Raw genomic sequence first — 16,446 nt, forward strand, 5'->3', positions numbered from 1 at the left:
ACCCATGTTTATATAGGAATGGGAAGGGAGAGGGGGAAGAAGTGGTAAAAGAGAGGACGCTTGCTTTTTAGCCTTTTCAATGACATCATTGATGACAAAGAGAGAATACTTTCTTTTAGCATTTTTGATAACATCATTGATCATATCAGAGAAGGGGCTCCATTTTTATAGCGAGAAGATAAAAGTTTACGAATGCATGGATAAGCCCTGTGTGTCATGTTCTCAGGCGAGACGTCACTCCAAGGCTCACGACTAAGGCAGCGACTTAGGCAATGACCAAGGCATAGACCTTGGTATACTTGGCAATAGACTACAAAGTCTTCATTAGCGTCGTTGGCTATGCGTGAGAAACTCCCACTAGCTTGTAGAAAAATCTTCATGGGAGATCACCCATCCTGGCAGGTGTCATCATCCAAGTGCACTTAGCTACCAAGTGACTATCCACTAGGCTAGTTCTTTTTGTTGTTCTATACTACAAACATAGTTTTAATAAGCTAGTCTTGGGAGAGTTTCCCAAGTCTTTCTTCCATGAGCTGGCATATAATATCTCATTAATAATAACAATTATCTTCATATTTAGAGCTAGTTTTAAAAATATGCACTTTTATTTTCAATATAAATCAAATTTTAGAATGTATATGCACATTGTCTATTAAAATAAACTAAGTAATGGGGACATTACAATGGATTTGGTTAAAGTTTTTAAGACTTGTGAAGAAATGGAAGAACCTCTTGTATGTTGAGATGGCAAGCTCAACACGTGCGGACATTGATTGATGATGGACCGCCTAGCTAGATGAGTCCGCACATCTACACTTAGTACGTTAGTGGTCATTATGATATTCACATGGCCACTGACTTATCACTTATTATATTTAGTTTGTTACATCTACCTACAGCTGGCAAAGATATAACACCAGTTGATTAGTGTAGTCGGTTATGCACTGTTTGACTTAGAAGGCCACTTTCCTTTATGTTGTATCTTATCTATACTTTGTAAACATTGTATAGTGTGTGGAAAAAGAAGAAAAAATCAGCAAGAAAACGTTTTTTCCTCCATCTCTCTTCTTTTGTTCTTGAGTGAGCTTCCTCTTATGTATACAGTGTGTGTTTGACGCAGCACCTCAAGCAAGTCCCCCCACCACCCGATTCTTGACATGATATTAGAGCCATGCCACTGAGAGAGGCTGATTTTGAAGGCTAAAGTGAAGGAGAAGAATCAAGGTTCAAGCAAGCAAGCAATGAGTAAGAAGCTCTCCTATTCTCCCACTCTCTCTCTTGGATAGTGCCTGTGGAGGCACCAGAAGCAGAGTAGAGCAAAAATCTTAGATTGCTGTGAGATTTGGTGTGCGAGAGCAGAGCAATGCATATTCTACAGATATGCCCTTTAGGACTCTCCCATAGTTATTTTGGGTGTCAGAGGCCGTTTCAGGTCCCATTTTAGAGCCGCAAGGTTGCGGACAGCAGTTTCAAGGTACACTGTGATTTCGATTGTATTGACCGAAAGTGGGTGCACAGGTTATAGATTTCGAATCTATAATTTTTGAGGTGTTTGCAGGAAGAAAACATAAGGTTTATCTACAAACAGGTTTCAGATTACATGTGCTATTGAGCAATCAGTGAAAAAGGTTGCTTAGTGTATTGTTGTGCACATATTGTGAAAAATTACAGAAGACTAGCTTGTTGTGTTGTATCCTTGTTTGTGATAATGGCAGAGAATAGTAGAAATCCCATTATTGAGAAGCTCGACAAGAACAACTACCCTTCATGGAAGTTCCGTGTGACGAACTTCCTCATTGGAAAGGGCCTTTATGAGTTTGTTTCAGGTGAAGAAAATGAACCAAAGTTGGGTATCCCTCTGACTGTAGATGAATTAAAAGCATGAAAATAATGAAATGTGAAAGACAAAAAGGTGGTGTACTGGTTATCTGCAGTCATTGATAATACGATGTTGGGACATATCAGGAATGCAAAAACTTCACATGCAACTTGGACATTTTTAAGAACATGTTTTCAGTGAATACAAAGACACGAAAGATTCAACTCTGAATGCCTTGAAGAAAGGAAAAATGTCTGTCAATGAGTATGTGTTGAAGGTGGGGAGCATTGCAGATGCTTTAGCAGTGATTGATGCAATGCCTGATGATGATGATTTTGTTTCATCCACTTTGAGTGGCCTTAATAATGAGAAGGCATGGAAATCATTTGTTACTTCAATATATGTACGGAAGCCATTTCCAGATTTTGATGAGTTGATCTCTCTCATGATTACTGAAGAGATCAATATGCAGGGTGACTCATCTAAAAAAAATGATGAACACGTTCAAGCATTTTACTCAAGTTCAAGAAGGAGACGTGGTAGATCCTCTTCGAGAGACCGTGGTATGGAACGTATTGGCGATAACCAATAAAACAGGTTCAATCAGCAATTTGGTGAAATGCAGGTTTCATGAGGCTAAGGAAACTTTAGAGGTAGGGGGAGCTCTAGAGGAAGAGGTGGATGGCAGGATAGAGGTTCTGGAAATTTCGCTATTGTTTGCCATTATTGTGGCAAAACAGGCCATATTGTAGCCCATTGCTATGCTAAGAAGGATGATATTCGCAATGGTAAATTGCAGCAATGAAACTATGCATCGTCTTCAGGACAGAATGAAGACAAAAATGAGCGTCTGTTTGTTATGCAGTATATTATGAATGCAGTTATAGGAAAGGAGACACATGATGATGTATGGTATGTCGATTCAAGTGCATCTAATCATATGACCAATCATGTGGAATGGTTTGGAGAGATGCAGAACCTATAAAATCCAGGTTATATGCAGAGGGATGATGATTCATGCCATCCAATTTCACACATTGGAAAGGCTCCCTTGTCCTTGTCTGATGGCTAGACAAAGAGTCTAACAGAGGTATTACATGTGCCATCAATCACAAAGAATCTAGTGTCTGTTGGCCAAATGGTAGAGCAAGGATTGCAAGTCCGATTCAATGCAAAAGGCTATTTTGTAGAAGACTTTAATGATAAGTGCAAGTTGGTCGCAAAAGGAAGTAGAGTTGGTCGCATGTTCACTTTAGATGTTGGAATTCCTGCACACATGACAAAGAAGTGACTAGAAAAATACTTGATGTAGTGCATACAGATGTTTGGGGGCCTACACAGAATGTATCTCTTGGTGGCAGCAAATACTTTGTTACATTTATTGATGACTGTTCAAGAAAGTTATGGGTATACTTCATGAAGGAAAAGAGTGACGTGTTTGAGCACTTCAAATCTTTTAAGGCAGCTGTTGAAACAGAAACATGCTTAAAAGTGAAGTGCTTGAGATCAGATGGAAGGGGGGAGTACCTCTATAATGAGTTAATTGGCTTCTTGAGGACTCATGGGATAAAGAGGCAATTTACTTGCAGGTATACCCCACAGCAAAATGGGGTTGCAAAAAGAAAAAATAGACATATTGCAGAAGTCGCACGGGCATTAATGACTGAAAAGAATATGCTCAAACATTTTTGGTATGAGGCTATCCATATTGCTATCTACATTATGAATAGAACTCCCACAACTGCAGTTCATGGGATGACTCGTGAAGAATGCTTTACTGGCAAGAAGCCCGATGTATCACACTTGAAGGTATTTGGATGTGTTGCATATGTTCATGTGCCAGATGAGCTACGGAAGAAGCTTAATCCAAAGGATGAAAAATGTTTTTTTATTGGGTACTCTTTAGAGTAGAAAGGGGATTGTTGTTATAGCCCTGTCATAGGTGAGTTCAGAGTGAGTAGGGATGTTATCTTCGATGAGATGGACAGCTGGTATGCACCTATTGATTATGTATTAGATGATGATAATGATCAAGATAACTATGTGCAGAAAGAAAAATAAGAATCACACAATCTTCATGGACCAGAAACATCATCTAGTACTATACCTACAGTGAGCCCTTGGTCTGGGAGACTAAGGGCTAGTTCCACATCTTCAGGTAGATCTATAAGTGTTGCAGGGAAGGACAAAGGAAATAAGAAAGTGTTAGATGGTAATGATGCATCTATCAGTCATTTGGGATTTGATGGAGATTCTAGTGGTTTAGAGAGTTTGGATGATGAGCTTGGTATTCCTTTAGCCAGGACACCAGGTGTACAAAGAACTCATAGTAATGTAAAGGCTCCATTGAGTGATCCGATGGTATGCAAATCTAGCAGGGTCAGATACCATGTTAAAAGATTTGACTTTGAAGGTTATGCAACTCACCATTATGCTTATGGGATGCTTATATAGTGAAACTAGTTGAGGATGTTGAGCCCACTTGTTTTGAGGATGCTATTGGTCATGCTCATTGGGATGCAACAATGGATGAGGAGATGGCTGCATTAGAAGCCAATAAGACTTGGGATTTGGTATCCTTACCTAAGGGTAAAAAAGCTATTGGCTATAAGTGGGTTTAAAAAGTCAAGCATTATGCAAATGGTTCAGTTAGCAGGTATAATGCTAGGTTGGTTGCAAGAGGCTATGCTCAAACATATGGCATAGATTATGAAGAGACATTTAGTCCAGTTGCTAGGATAGCAACTATTAGGTGTGTGATTGCCTTAGCAACAGCCAAAGATTGGAGTTTGTAGCAAATAGATGTTAAGAATGCCTTCTTGCATGGTGAATTGCAAGAAGAAGTTTATATGGAGCAGCTAGCAGGCTATGAGGATTTAGAGCATCCCACATATGTGTACAGGTTAAAGAAGGCACTCTATGGGCTAAAGCAAGCACCTAGAGCATGGTTTGACAAGATTGGAGAGTATCTTGTCAATATTGGATTTTGTATTTTTGATACTGATCACTCACTTTATGTGAGAAAGGGAGATGCAAGTTTGGTCATCATAGTCATCTATGTGGATGAGTTGATTATTACAGGTGACAATGACAATGGGATTACTGAAGTTAAGGACTTCTTGAAGAAGATTTTTGAGATGAAAGATTTGGGTGAGCCGAGATACTTTCTTGGTATTGAGGTGATCAGATGTGATGATGATATATGGCTATCCTAAAGGCAGTATGGCTTGGATATGTTATCCAAGTATGATATGACAGCATGTAAGCCTCTTTCAGTACCATTGGAGCAAAATGTGAAGTTGAGTGCTGACGTTGGAGATGAGATAGAACACCCTACTATGTTCAGGGGGATATTAGGGAGTTTGATTTACATGACTATCATAAGGTCAGACTTGAGCTATGTTGTTGGCCTTGTCAGTCAGTTTATGCAGATGCCTAGAAAGCCTCATTTGGATGTAGTTAAACGTTGTTACGCGAGCGGTGATCGAGAGCAAGCCTCACTCACAACCCGATAACGAGACATTAAGGAGTGCCAGTTGGGGTAATTGACTTTGTTGAATGCAAAACATCACTTGAAAAATTCATATATTTGACAATACACCACGAAAAACAAAACAATAAAGAACTACCTCTTGTAGCTCAAACAACTAAAACCCTAATTCGGGTAGAGCATCACAAAACCACAACTCAAAAAAAAAGAACAATCCAACAATTCCAAGTGAAAAAATATTCTTGTACTCTAACAACCATGATCCAACGCTCGGCGCTTTGGCATCCAAAGGCTCCGTCTTTCAAATTAGCATGACAAGAGCTCACTCTAGCATGCGACCCTCCACTCTCCTCTCTCACATAATACAATTGTATATGAGGGGGAAGGCCCTTAACTCTCCAATCTCCTCTCCTTATATAGTTTTCTATCCACACTCACACACATTAGACTTTTTGTTTTCAGCTTTTGGCTTTTGCTTTTCTACTGCTTTTCACTATTTTCGTTTTTTCTATCCTATGCCTGTTTGCAACTTGTTTGGATCATAACTTCGTCATTTGAACTCCGAATATAGTCGTTCGGGTACTCAAAACAATCGAAACACATCTGATCAACAAGGCTACACAAGCAGAATTATGAAAATCCATCAAAATTTGGCAAAAATACTGATTTTCGTAAATCACATCATTTTTGCACCACCATCTTTTATCTTGGACGACTTATTCCCTTCCTTGGCCTATTGTTCTTGTGATTGCATACACTTTCAGCACACATGTCCTCTTTTTTTTCAAGAAATACTCGTTGACGATATAAAGCGTACGATCTTTTCCTTTGATCCTTGAGTCTTCAAAATAAATATTCTCTGGATATGAACCTGTTTTTTTAATGCAGTGTGCCCTAGCAGGAATATGCTATGAAAGAGAACTCCGTGCACAATCATACATGATTTGAGAAATATGCACTGTCGGATCCATGATATGCAACCAATCAATCAATGCTCACACGTAAAAAATATGAATGTACTGAAGAATAGTGCCTAGCCTATCTATATGTGATCGTGCGTCATGCAAAATGCAAACAAAATTCCTTGTTAATTTAAAATTCCTTATCCTCACCTCTCAAAACTCTTCAAAAAGATATAATATACTCTACTCCACCCATCCAAAATCTCACAATCACTCAAGAATTTGATGGTCCTCAAGATGTTGACCAAATATGAACAACCCTTCTCACAATTGGTGGCGTCCTTCACGACCCTCAAACTCACCCAACCTCCTTACACTCTTAACCAGAGGTTCCTAACTTTGTGATGAGCATCCCAAATATCGTGCGTGAAAGAAATGTGCTTGCTCAATGATAGGTGCTCTCTCATATGCGCGTGCATCTAAAATTTACTGCATATAGCTGCAGCGGACCTCATGCCATACAAGTGCTCAACGATGGTGCAAAACATGCATAATTCCAACCCATGGCATGGAAGTATTTGATAAGAATAGGAGACAACCTCCGAGTGTAGTGCATCAACAAGTGCAATGTGAAGTGCTCGTGAACCCATTATCCCCTGTGATGTGCAAGAGTCTTGACAAAAAAACATACCTAGCTCCTCAATGTTCAGTAGCTATTGACAAACACAAGCTTCATCCTGTTCAAAAATATACCAAGCTTGACCAAGGTTATCAAGTTTCACACTCAACAAATCAAACAAAATGACAAAAACAAATCCTAAGCTAGGCAAACACAAGAAATCCAATTACGAAATAACAAAACAAATTATCACGCAAATAACTAAGCTAGCAAAAATCGAACTTAACTACAATTTGACTAGGGCTTTTTAGTTTTCACAAAAACGCTTGACATATTTAGCCCTTCCCCTAGTCTGCAAACATTCATGTGCAGCAATTGCTTTCATAAAACAATGCAACATTTATAAGCGAATCAAAAATCAAATCCAATGATCTATCCATAATCTTCTTAACAAACATAAATGGCACATTTCTCTCAAACAACTCCTTTACAGGTAGACAAAACTCATCCATGAAATTCTCATCAAAATCCCTGAGACAATCCTCTCCATCTAAGGAAAATACATCATCCTCCAAATTCTTCAAATCCCTCAAATCATAACCACACTCAAAAATGTTCAAATCCCACAAATCCCAACCATAATCCAAAATCTTCATATCCCACCCATCCTCCCTAGGAAAAACCATATTATTTTTAGAGTCTCTAAATAAAAATTTGACCCTTTCTTTGTTGCCAATCTCAAATCCATCCACTGATTCATCTACAACTTCTCCTAAAGATACTATGTAAGGATCTCCCAACTCAATATCCAAATCAAACACAACATCAAAAGGAGTCAACTCCGGACTCATAACACCACAAGAACCAACAACATCAACACATGGGGTCACTCCAGGACACACAACCACATCACTTAACTCATCAATAATACAAGACTCCATCGAGTCTTTCACACACAAAGAGTGGTAAACACCTTCCATAGTATCCTTACAAGAAACCTCACAAGAAACTGAAGAAACTTTCTCCTCTACATCATCACAAATAACATCTTCACAATACAATAATTTTGGGTCTAAAACCTCAATCAAAGACTCCTTAACTACCAAATCCCCAACTACCTCCTCACAAATACCTTTCAACTCTATTTTCTTGATTTTAAACCGCTCTCCCCTCAAATTCTCAATTCTTTTTAAAGCCTTACTCAAATTCTCTCTCACATCCTCATCAATGTCACTCTCAGGATCCTTAAAACCCCAATCAGAATTATCACAAACTTTATCAAAAACTTCTTGAGAATTCAAAGAAAGTACAAGACTATCAAATGAAGTTTTCTCTTCGACATTGTTTCCTAAACCAACCAAATAATTATCATCACAACTATCAAGGAGTAAGAGATTAGGTCTACTCAAAACCACATCATCAACACAAAAAACAAAAGCCTCTCCAGGGCTACTAAAAACATCACCAACCAACTCACAAGACTCAACTGAGTCAACAACACCAACACCAAAATCACAACATGAATCAAAACCTAGAACCTCCATACTCTCTTGATCAACAAACTCACAACCAAATTCACAACAAATCTCCACAATCTCATTAGGCAACAAATTTGAACCCTTAACTTCATCTTGAAAACGTACAGTTTCTAAGCCCTTCCCCTCATGGTCTTCTAACAAAATTAAAAATTCATCCTCTATTCTCTCTTTATCTTTCAAGCAATCAGATCCATCTATACTATCACCAAGGCAAACAAGCTCTCTCTCTAAATTGTATTTACTCTCTGCAACACTGCCATGACTATCAGAATTTTCATCACTCCTTTTCTCATCAAAAATATCAAAACTTTCTTGACTCTCATCCTCTCCCAAGGAACATGAAAACTCTTGGTCCTTAAAACAATATGGTCTCTCATTTTCTTCTTTACAACTCAGATCCATCTCTAGCTCATCTCTATAGTCCTCAAGCTCCAAAGTATCATCAGTCAATCCCTCTTCTTTAGTTAAATCACTAATCACTGAACTAGAAGTATCTGTGGTCAATGGGTATGAATTCACACTCCTAGACTCTTCACTCCAATCAGTCAAACAAGTATTTTTCTCCTCAACCACCCTAGGGAGTTTCTCCTCATAGACTTCAATTGATTTCTCACAAGTAAACTCATCTCTTCTAAACAAAGAATATAGTATACCTCTCTCAGGATAGGAATAACTAACTCTTTTCTCCTCAAAAACTTTTCTCTCAACTCGCCTTGAACTCAACCTTTCCCTTGGTTCATCAAACCCTAACTCTTTTTTTCTTTTGGTCTTCCTCTCTTGATATTGAGCTATCTTCATTGCTTCCTCAAAAGTCTTAGGGTTTTTTACCTCTAATTTCACTCTCCAATCTTCTAATTTCAATCCATTTACAAAATACATTATCTTCAACATAACTGGGGCTATCTCACCTTTTAACAATGTTAAACTCCATCGATTCCACAATCTTTCATACGTCCTAGCAAAATCCTCAACACACTGATCATCTTTTTGAACACAAGTTTCTATTTTCGACCAAATCTCACTTTGACTTTCTCTTTTTTTAAACCTAGATAGAAAAGCATTTTTAATAGTCTCATAGTCCAATTTCTGTCTCCTAAATTTCAAGCTTCTCTCAAAGTCAAGCAACCAATTTCATGCTTCTCCCTGCAATTGATATCTAAAAATCTAGAGTTTATCCTCAAGATTAGTCACTCTTTCTATCAAACAACACAGCTCTATTTTTTCTAAAAATCTTTCGGGATCTTTAGTATGATTACCATGAAACTCACGAAAATCATTAGCCATTTTCAACAATCACAAGAAATCAAAACAAACTCACATTCAAAATAACAACAATGTCAATTTCAGCACTCCTCAGTGGGGGCACCAAAAAAGAGATGTTACGCGAGCAGTAATCGAGAGCAAGCCTCACTCACAACCCAATAACGAGACATTAAGGAGTGCAAATTGGGGTAATTGACTTTGTTGCATGCAAAACATCACTTGAAAAATTCATATATTTGACAATACACCACGAAAAACAAAACAATAAAGAATTGCTTCTTGTAGCTCAAACAACTAAAACCCTAATTCGGGTAGAGCATCACAAAACCACAACTCAAAAAAAAAAATCCAACAATTCAAAGTGAAAAACTATTCTCGTACCTTAACAATGATGATCTGACGCTCGGCGCTTTAACATCCAAAGGCTCCATCTTTCAAATTAGCATGACAAGAGCTCACTCTAGCATGCGACCCTCCACTCTCCTCTCTTACATAATACAATTGTATATGAGGGGGAAGGCCCTTAACTCTCCAATCTCCTCTCCTTATATAGTTTTCTATCCACACTCACACACATTAGGCTTTTTGCTTTCAGCTTTTGGCTTTTGCTTTTCTACTGCTTTTCACTATTTTTGTTTTTTCTATCACATGCCTGTTTGCAACTTGTTTGGATCATAGCTTCATCATTTGAACTCCGAATATAGTTGTTTGGGTACTCAAAACGATCGAAACACATCTGGTCGACAAGGCATCGCGGCAAAATTACGAAAATCCATCAAAAACGGGCAAAAATACTAATTTTCGTAAATCGCATAATTTTTTCTCCACCATCTTTTATCTTGGATGACTTATTCCCTTCCTTGGCCTATTGTTCTTGTGATTGCATACACTTTCAGCACGCATGTCCTCTTTTTTTTCAAGAAATACTCGTTGACGATATAAAATGTACGATCTTTTCCTTTTATCCTTGAGTCTTCAAAATAAATATTCTCTGGATATGAACCTGTTTTTTTAATGCAGTGTGCTCTAACAGGAATATGCTATGAAAGAGAACTCCATGCACAATCATACATGATTTGAGAAATATGCAATATCGGATCCATGATATGCAACCAATCAATCAGTGCTCACACGAAAAAAGTATGGATGCACTGAAGATCAGTGCCTAGCCTATCTATATGTGATTGTGCATCATGCAAAATGCAAACAAAATTCCTTGTTAATTTAAAATTCCTTATCCTCACCTCTCAACTCTCTTCAAAAAGATATAATATACTCCGCTCTACCCATCCAAAATCTCACAATCACTCAAGAATTTGATGGTCCTCAAGATATTGACCAAATATGAACAACCCTTCTTACAATTGGTGGCGTCCTTCACGACCCTCAAACTCACCCAACCTCCTTTCACTCTCAACCACAGGTTCCTAACTTTGTGATGAGCATCCCAAATATCGTGCGTGAAAGAAATGTGTGTGCTCAATGAGATAGGTGCTCTCTCATGTACGCGTGCATCTAAAATTTACTGCATGTAACTGCAGCGGACCTCATGCCGTGCAAGTGCTCAACAATGGTGCAAAACGTGCATAATTCCAACCCATGGCATGGAAGTATTTGATAAGAACAGGAGACGACCCCTGAGTGTAGTGCATCAACAAGTGTAACGTGAAGTGCTCATGAACCCATTATTCCCTATGATGTGCAAGAGTCTTGACAAAAAAACATACCTAGATCCTCAATGTTCAGTAGCTATTGACAAACACAAGCTTCATCCTGTTCAAAAATATACCAAGCTCGACCAAGGCTATCAAGTTTCACACTCAACAAATCAAGCAAAATGACAGAAACAAATCCTAAGCTAGACAAATACAAGAAATCCAATTACTAAATAACAAAACAAATTGTCACGCAAATAACTAAGCTAGCAAAAATCGAACCTAGCTACAGTTTGACTAGGGCTTTTCAGTTTTCACAAAAACACTTGACAACGTATATTGAGGTATGTGAAGTTCACTTTACATTATGGACTTTTTTATGAGGTAGGTAAGAACGTACAGGTCTTTGGATACACAGTGTAGATTGGGATGGTAGCATGTCAAACAGAAGATCTACAAGTGGATTCATGTTTTCCCTTGGTAGTATAGCAGTTACATGGAGCAGCAAAAAGCAACCTACAATTGCTTTATTGAGTACAGAGGCTAAGTATAGAGGTGCTGCTATGGCAGCATATGAGATGGCATGGTTGCAAAAGTTATTAGGTGATTTGGATATGCAGGGAGATAGTCCAGTTTTCATTCATTGTGACAACATGAGCAGCATACAATTAGCTAGGAATCTAGTGCTCCATGCTAGGACAAAACACATTGAGGTGCACTACCACTTTGTGAGAGAGAAGGTACTTGCAGGAGTAATTGGCTTGGTATATATCAGTACACAGGATCAGATAGCTGACATTTTCACAAACGCATTGGGTGCAGAGAAGCTTCAAAAGTTTCGAGGAGTTACAGAGATAAAGTTGAGCTTAAGGGGGAGTGTTGAGATGGCAAGCTCAACACGTGTGCAGACATTGATGATGGACTGCTTGGCTAGATGAGTCCACACGTCTACACTTAGCACGTTGGTGGTCATTATGATACTCACATGGCCACTGACTTATCACTTATTATATTAAGTTTGTTACACCTACCTACAACTAGCAAAGATATAATACCAATTGATTAGTGTAGTCGGTTATGCATTGTTTGACTTAAAAGGCCACTTTCCTTTATGTTGTATCTCATCTATACTTTGTGTACATTGTATAGTGTGTGGAAGAAGAAGAAGAAATCAGCAAGAAAACATTTTGGCCTCCATCTCTCTTCTTTTGTTCTTGAGTGAGATTCCTCTTATGTATACAGTGTGTATTTGGCGCAGCATCTCAAGCAAGTCCCCCCACCATGCGATTCTTGACATTGTATCCTTTAATAATTTTTTTATTCTATAACTTGAAAACTAAGAATTGGTTTATGATTTACAGTATTTTCCTTTTGTCAATCGTTGTTTCATGGGGTACCGCAGTATGCATGGAGTCAGTATTTCTCCCATTTGGCCATGCATGCATTGCATGACTGGATTGATGAGCTACAAAGAAGAGATGCTGAGACTGGGCAGCTTTTAAGAAAGCTTTGAGAGAAGAGTTTTTCTTGAAAGATATAGGATTGGTAACTAAAAATACCTTTACAGATTGCATTGAAAAGCCCAATAAAGGGTTTGGCTGCTATAGCTTTGCTTCATGAATTTGAAAGTCGATACGCAGTTGGATGCCGATGAGCTGCAATCATTGGAGAGTTAGAAAATTGATTTGTTTCTAAAGGTTGCAGATACTATCTTGTAGGAGAAGCTGACTTATCACTTAGAAGATGCCTCTTCTGAAACGAGGCTAAAAACTGAGGCAATGCATATGTTGGTAAAGAGAGAGCAGATGAAATTAAGATGGGGTACATGCAATACACCTACTAGTGCTCAGAAGGGGGCTGAAATTGTAGCCAAGGCGCTTGTGGCTATGGCAAAACAACTAGCTACACCTATTGGGCTGGCTCTTAAAGGTGATGGTGTGGATGAATTAATTAAGGGCATGTGTGATTTGAGGTTGAATTTGACAGAAATCAATGCAAAGGTTGAAAAGTTGGATGTTGGTCAGGCAATGGCCCAAAGGCCATATAAGGATACAAGAGGAGATGCATTTGGTGCGACAGTTTACAGCATAAAAACGGAGACTGTACAGCTTACCATGAAGCGGAAGCAAAAAGATTAGTCCTTTGGAAAGATAGAAAAATACATGTGATAGAAACTGGTCTTCCAATAGAGCCAAATTTTCGAAATGGTGGTATGCAAAAGAGGTTGGAAGAGATGGCTGCAAGGATAGCATTTGTAGCCATAGATGCAGCCACATATGGTTTGGGAATTAAAAGGACTAATGAAGCCCGTAAAGGATGTATGGCTAAAGCAAAATATCGTGTTTGGATGCAAGCATTAGATTGCATGGAAAAAGGTAAAACAACAAAGGTTGAATTGGCTTATGGAAGTCAGAGTATACAAGGGAGAACAAGATGGAGTGCACTAGTGGATTCATTTTTAGCCTATGATTATTTGGTTGAGGTTCATAATCAAGAGACTCTTGTGGAAAAAATAGAAGAAGAGATGAAGACACTGTTGGTCCTTCCTCTTCATGCCCATCTAAATGCATAGCACGAAGTAAAATGGAGTAGCAGAAAGAGGCTAAAAAAGCCATACTTGAGCATGTTATGGAGGATGCATCTCAAGAAAAGAAACGAGAAGGGAAGAAAAGAGGCAAGTAGCCCGCGGTTACAAGCTACAATCGGATCTTGAGATTGCCATAAACCTTAAAAAAGTCTTGGCAAAATGCATACTTGGCAGTAGAGTGAAATTCACACTTGGTGAAGTTCTTGGAATCGCAAAGTGAGAATTTCATGATGCAATCATTGATATGCTAAAACGAAAAAAGACAGTTTGATGGTGAAGTTTTGCAAGAATTGATGCAAGTTGGCAAAAACATAGAGAAACAACTTCAGAGGGAGTATGATGATGCATGCAATGCTATTTTGGAACAAGCTGATGTTGAAAATGGGCTAAATGGAAATGTAGACATCAACCTTGTGGCTAAAAATGGTATTATGGTGGGCAGCAACAAGCATAGAGAGAAGGCTATGTATCATGGGGATGTCCATCAACAAGTACATAAAGAAAAAGATGCTCATTTTATTCCAAGCAGTCAATTATTCACAAACGCATTGGGTTCATGCTACAACAAAGACAATTATTAAAGTGGGAGAAAGAGAGACACCTTGCATAGCTCTCTTAGATCATGGTTCCGAAATCAACGTTATGGCATGCACCTTGTATGAGAATGGAAGTTGGCTGATTGATGTAGATACGGGACGGTGCATGCGGGCAACAAACAATTCATCAGGGGATCTTTTTTCAGCTTGTCTGAATGTGCCCATGACTATTGGAGATGTTAGGGATGAATATCATTTTTTTGTGCAAGATTCGTGTAGCTATCCGGTGATTTTAGGATAGCCCTATATTTCAGAATCAAGATTGGAAACAAAAGCCTTGGATAATAAATCAATATAGAATAAAGACAATACAAAGATGGTACAGTTTCTCATTGTTTATGTGAATCATCCCCATAATTGAGATAGGCTGTGCGACAATCCCATGCCACCTAATGCACGAGAGTTTAAAGGTTTTTAGATAGCACTATTGTAAGTGGAGGCTATGGCACTGCCTCTAGAAAGATAATTATGCCTTCAAGAAAGGGGGAAACTATGTTTGTGTTTGGATTACATGAATGGACAGCATGTAGCCTTAGCAGCTTTAAGAATATTCCAACCATGTGCAGGACTGAAAAGAAATATGTAGGTTAGGCTAAAAAAGAGCTAAAGACATATGGTTTGATAGTTGCAAATGAAGGTATTTCAAGGCTGTTTTCAAGGCTAGTTGATGTTGATACAGTGGCTAAAACTTTTGTAGTCATTAATGCTAAAAACAAGGTTGAAAAAGAGGTCACTTATGTTGAAACTTTAGAGATGTATGAATTCATTCAAGAATTTGCTGAGCATGAATGTTATGGGCTGCAACATGGGTTGCAAAACAGGGTTGAAGCAAGGGTGGATACAAAGTACAAAAAAGTTGCAAAGAAGGTTAAGCCTATGGCTTTGCCTTTACCACCTAATGGGTTGGCTGAAAAAGTATCTCAACATCCTAGTTTGCGAGATCCACATGGAGTAGGACATAAATTTACAGCTCAAACTTTACAAAAGATGAAAATTGGTGATACAAGCTTTCTTTTGCCTACAAAAAGAGCTTGTTTCTTGCAGATGTTGGCAAGGCATGGGAAAGCCTTTGCGTTTCAGCCAAATGAAATTAGATGTGTTGATTCATCAATCATAGTTGCACCTATGGTGATCTTTATAGTACCTCATGTGCCATGGAATTTAAAGCCTATTCCAATGTCTCGGGCATATTTGCCTAAGCTACTAAAGCTCTTGAATGAGAAGATCAGGATGCGGATTTTGGAGTCCTCTTCAGCTCCATATTCAAATCAGTGGTTTATTGTTCTAAAGAAGAATGGTGCTTTGCGGTTTATACAAGATTTATAACCAATTAATAAAGTCACCATAAGGAATGTTGGATCAAGGCCAATAGTGGATGAATTTGCAGAAGCATTTGTAGGCAAGGAAATTTACTCTATGGGTGATTTATATTCAGGATATGATCAATTCCAGCTTGCATTGGAAAGCCGGGATATCACTACCATGAAAACACCACTTGGATTGGTTGAGATGTGTACGCTTCCGTAGGGAGTAACCAATTCAATGGCACATATGATGAATGCTATGCATAAAGTTTTGAGAGAGTATATTCCTCAGTTGACCTTACCCTTTCTTGATGATGTGTCGATCAAAGGGTCTGATCTCCATGAGAAGAATGAACAGTTGAATGAGTAGGGATATAGAAGATTTTTGGTTGAACATATTATTGATTGTGAAAGGATTTTGAGCTATCTTGAAGAAGTACATTTGACTTTGTCAAGAGAAAAGTTGGTTTTTGGAGTAGAGGAAGTATTGGTTGTTGGGCACATGTATGAACCATATGAAAGAAAAGCCTCACCAGTAAATATTGATGCCATAAGTAGGATGCAGGACATGTTTGAATGTATCCGAGGTGAGAAAATTTTTGGGTGCGTATGTCTTTTACTTGATATGGATTCCACATTTTGCTCATGTGGCTGAAAGTTTATATCAGCTCTT

Source organism: Lygodium microphyllum, chromosome 8, assembly GCF_053477565.2.
Source record: "Lygodium microphyllum isolate KBCC chromosome 8, Lygodium_microphyllum_v1.1.10, whole genome shotgun sequence".
NCBI lineage: Eukaryota > Viridiplantae > Streptophyta > Polypodiopsida > Schizaeales > Lygodiaceae > Lygodium > Lygodium microphyllum.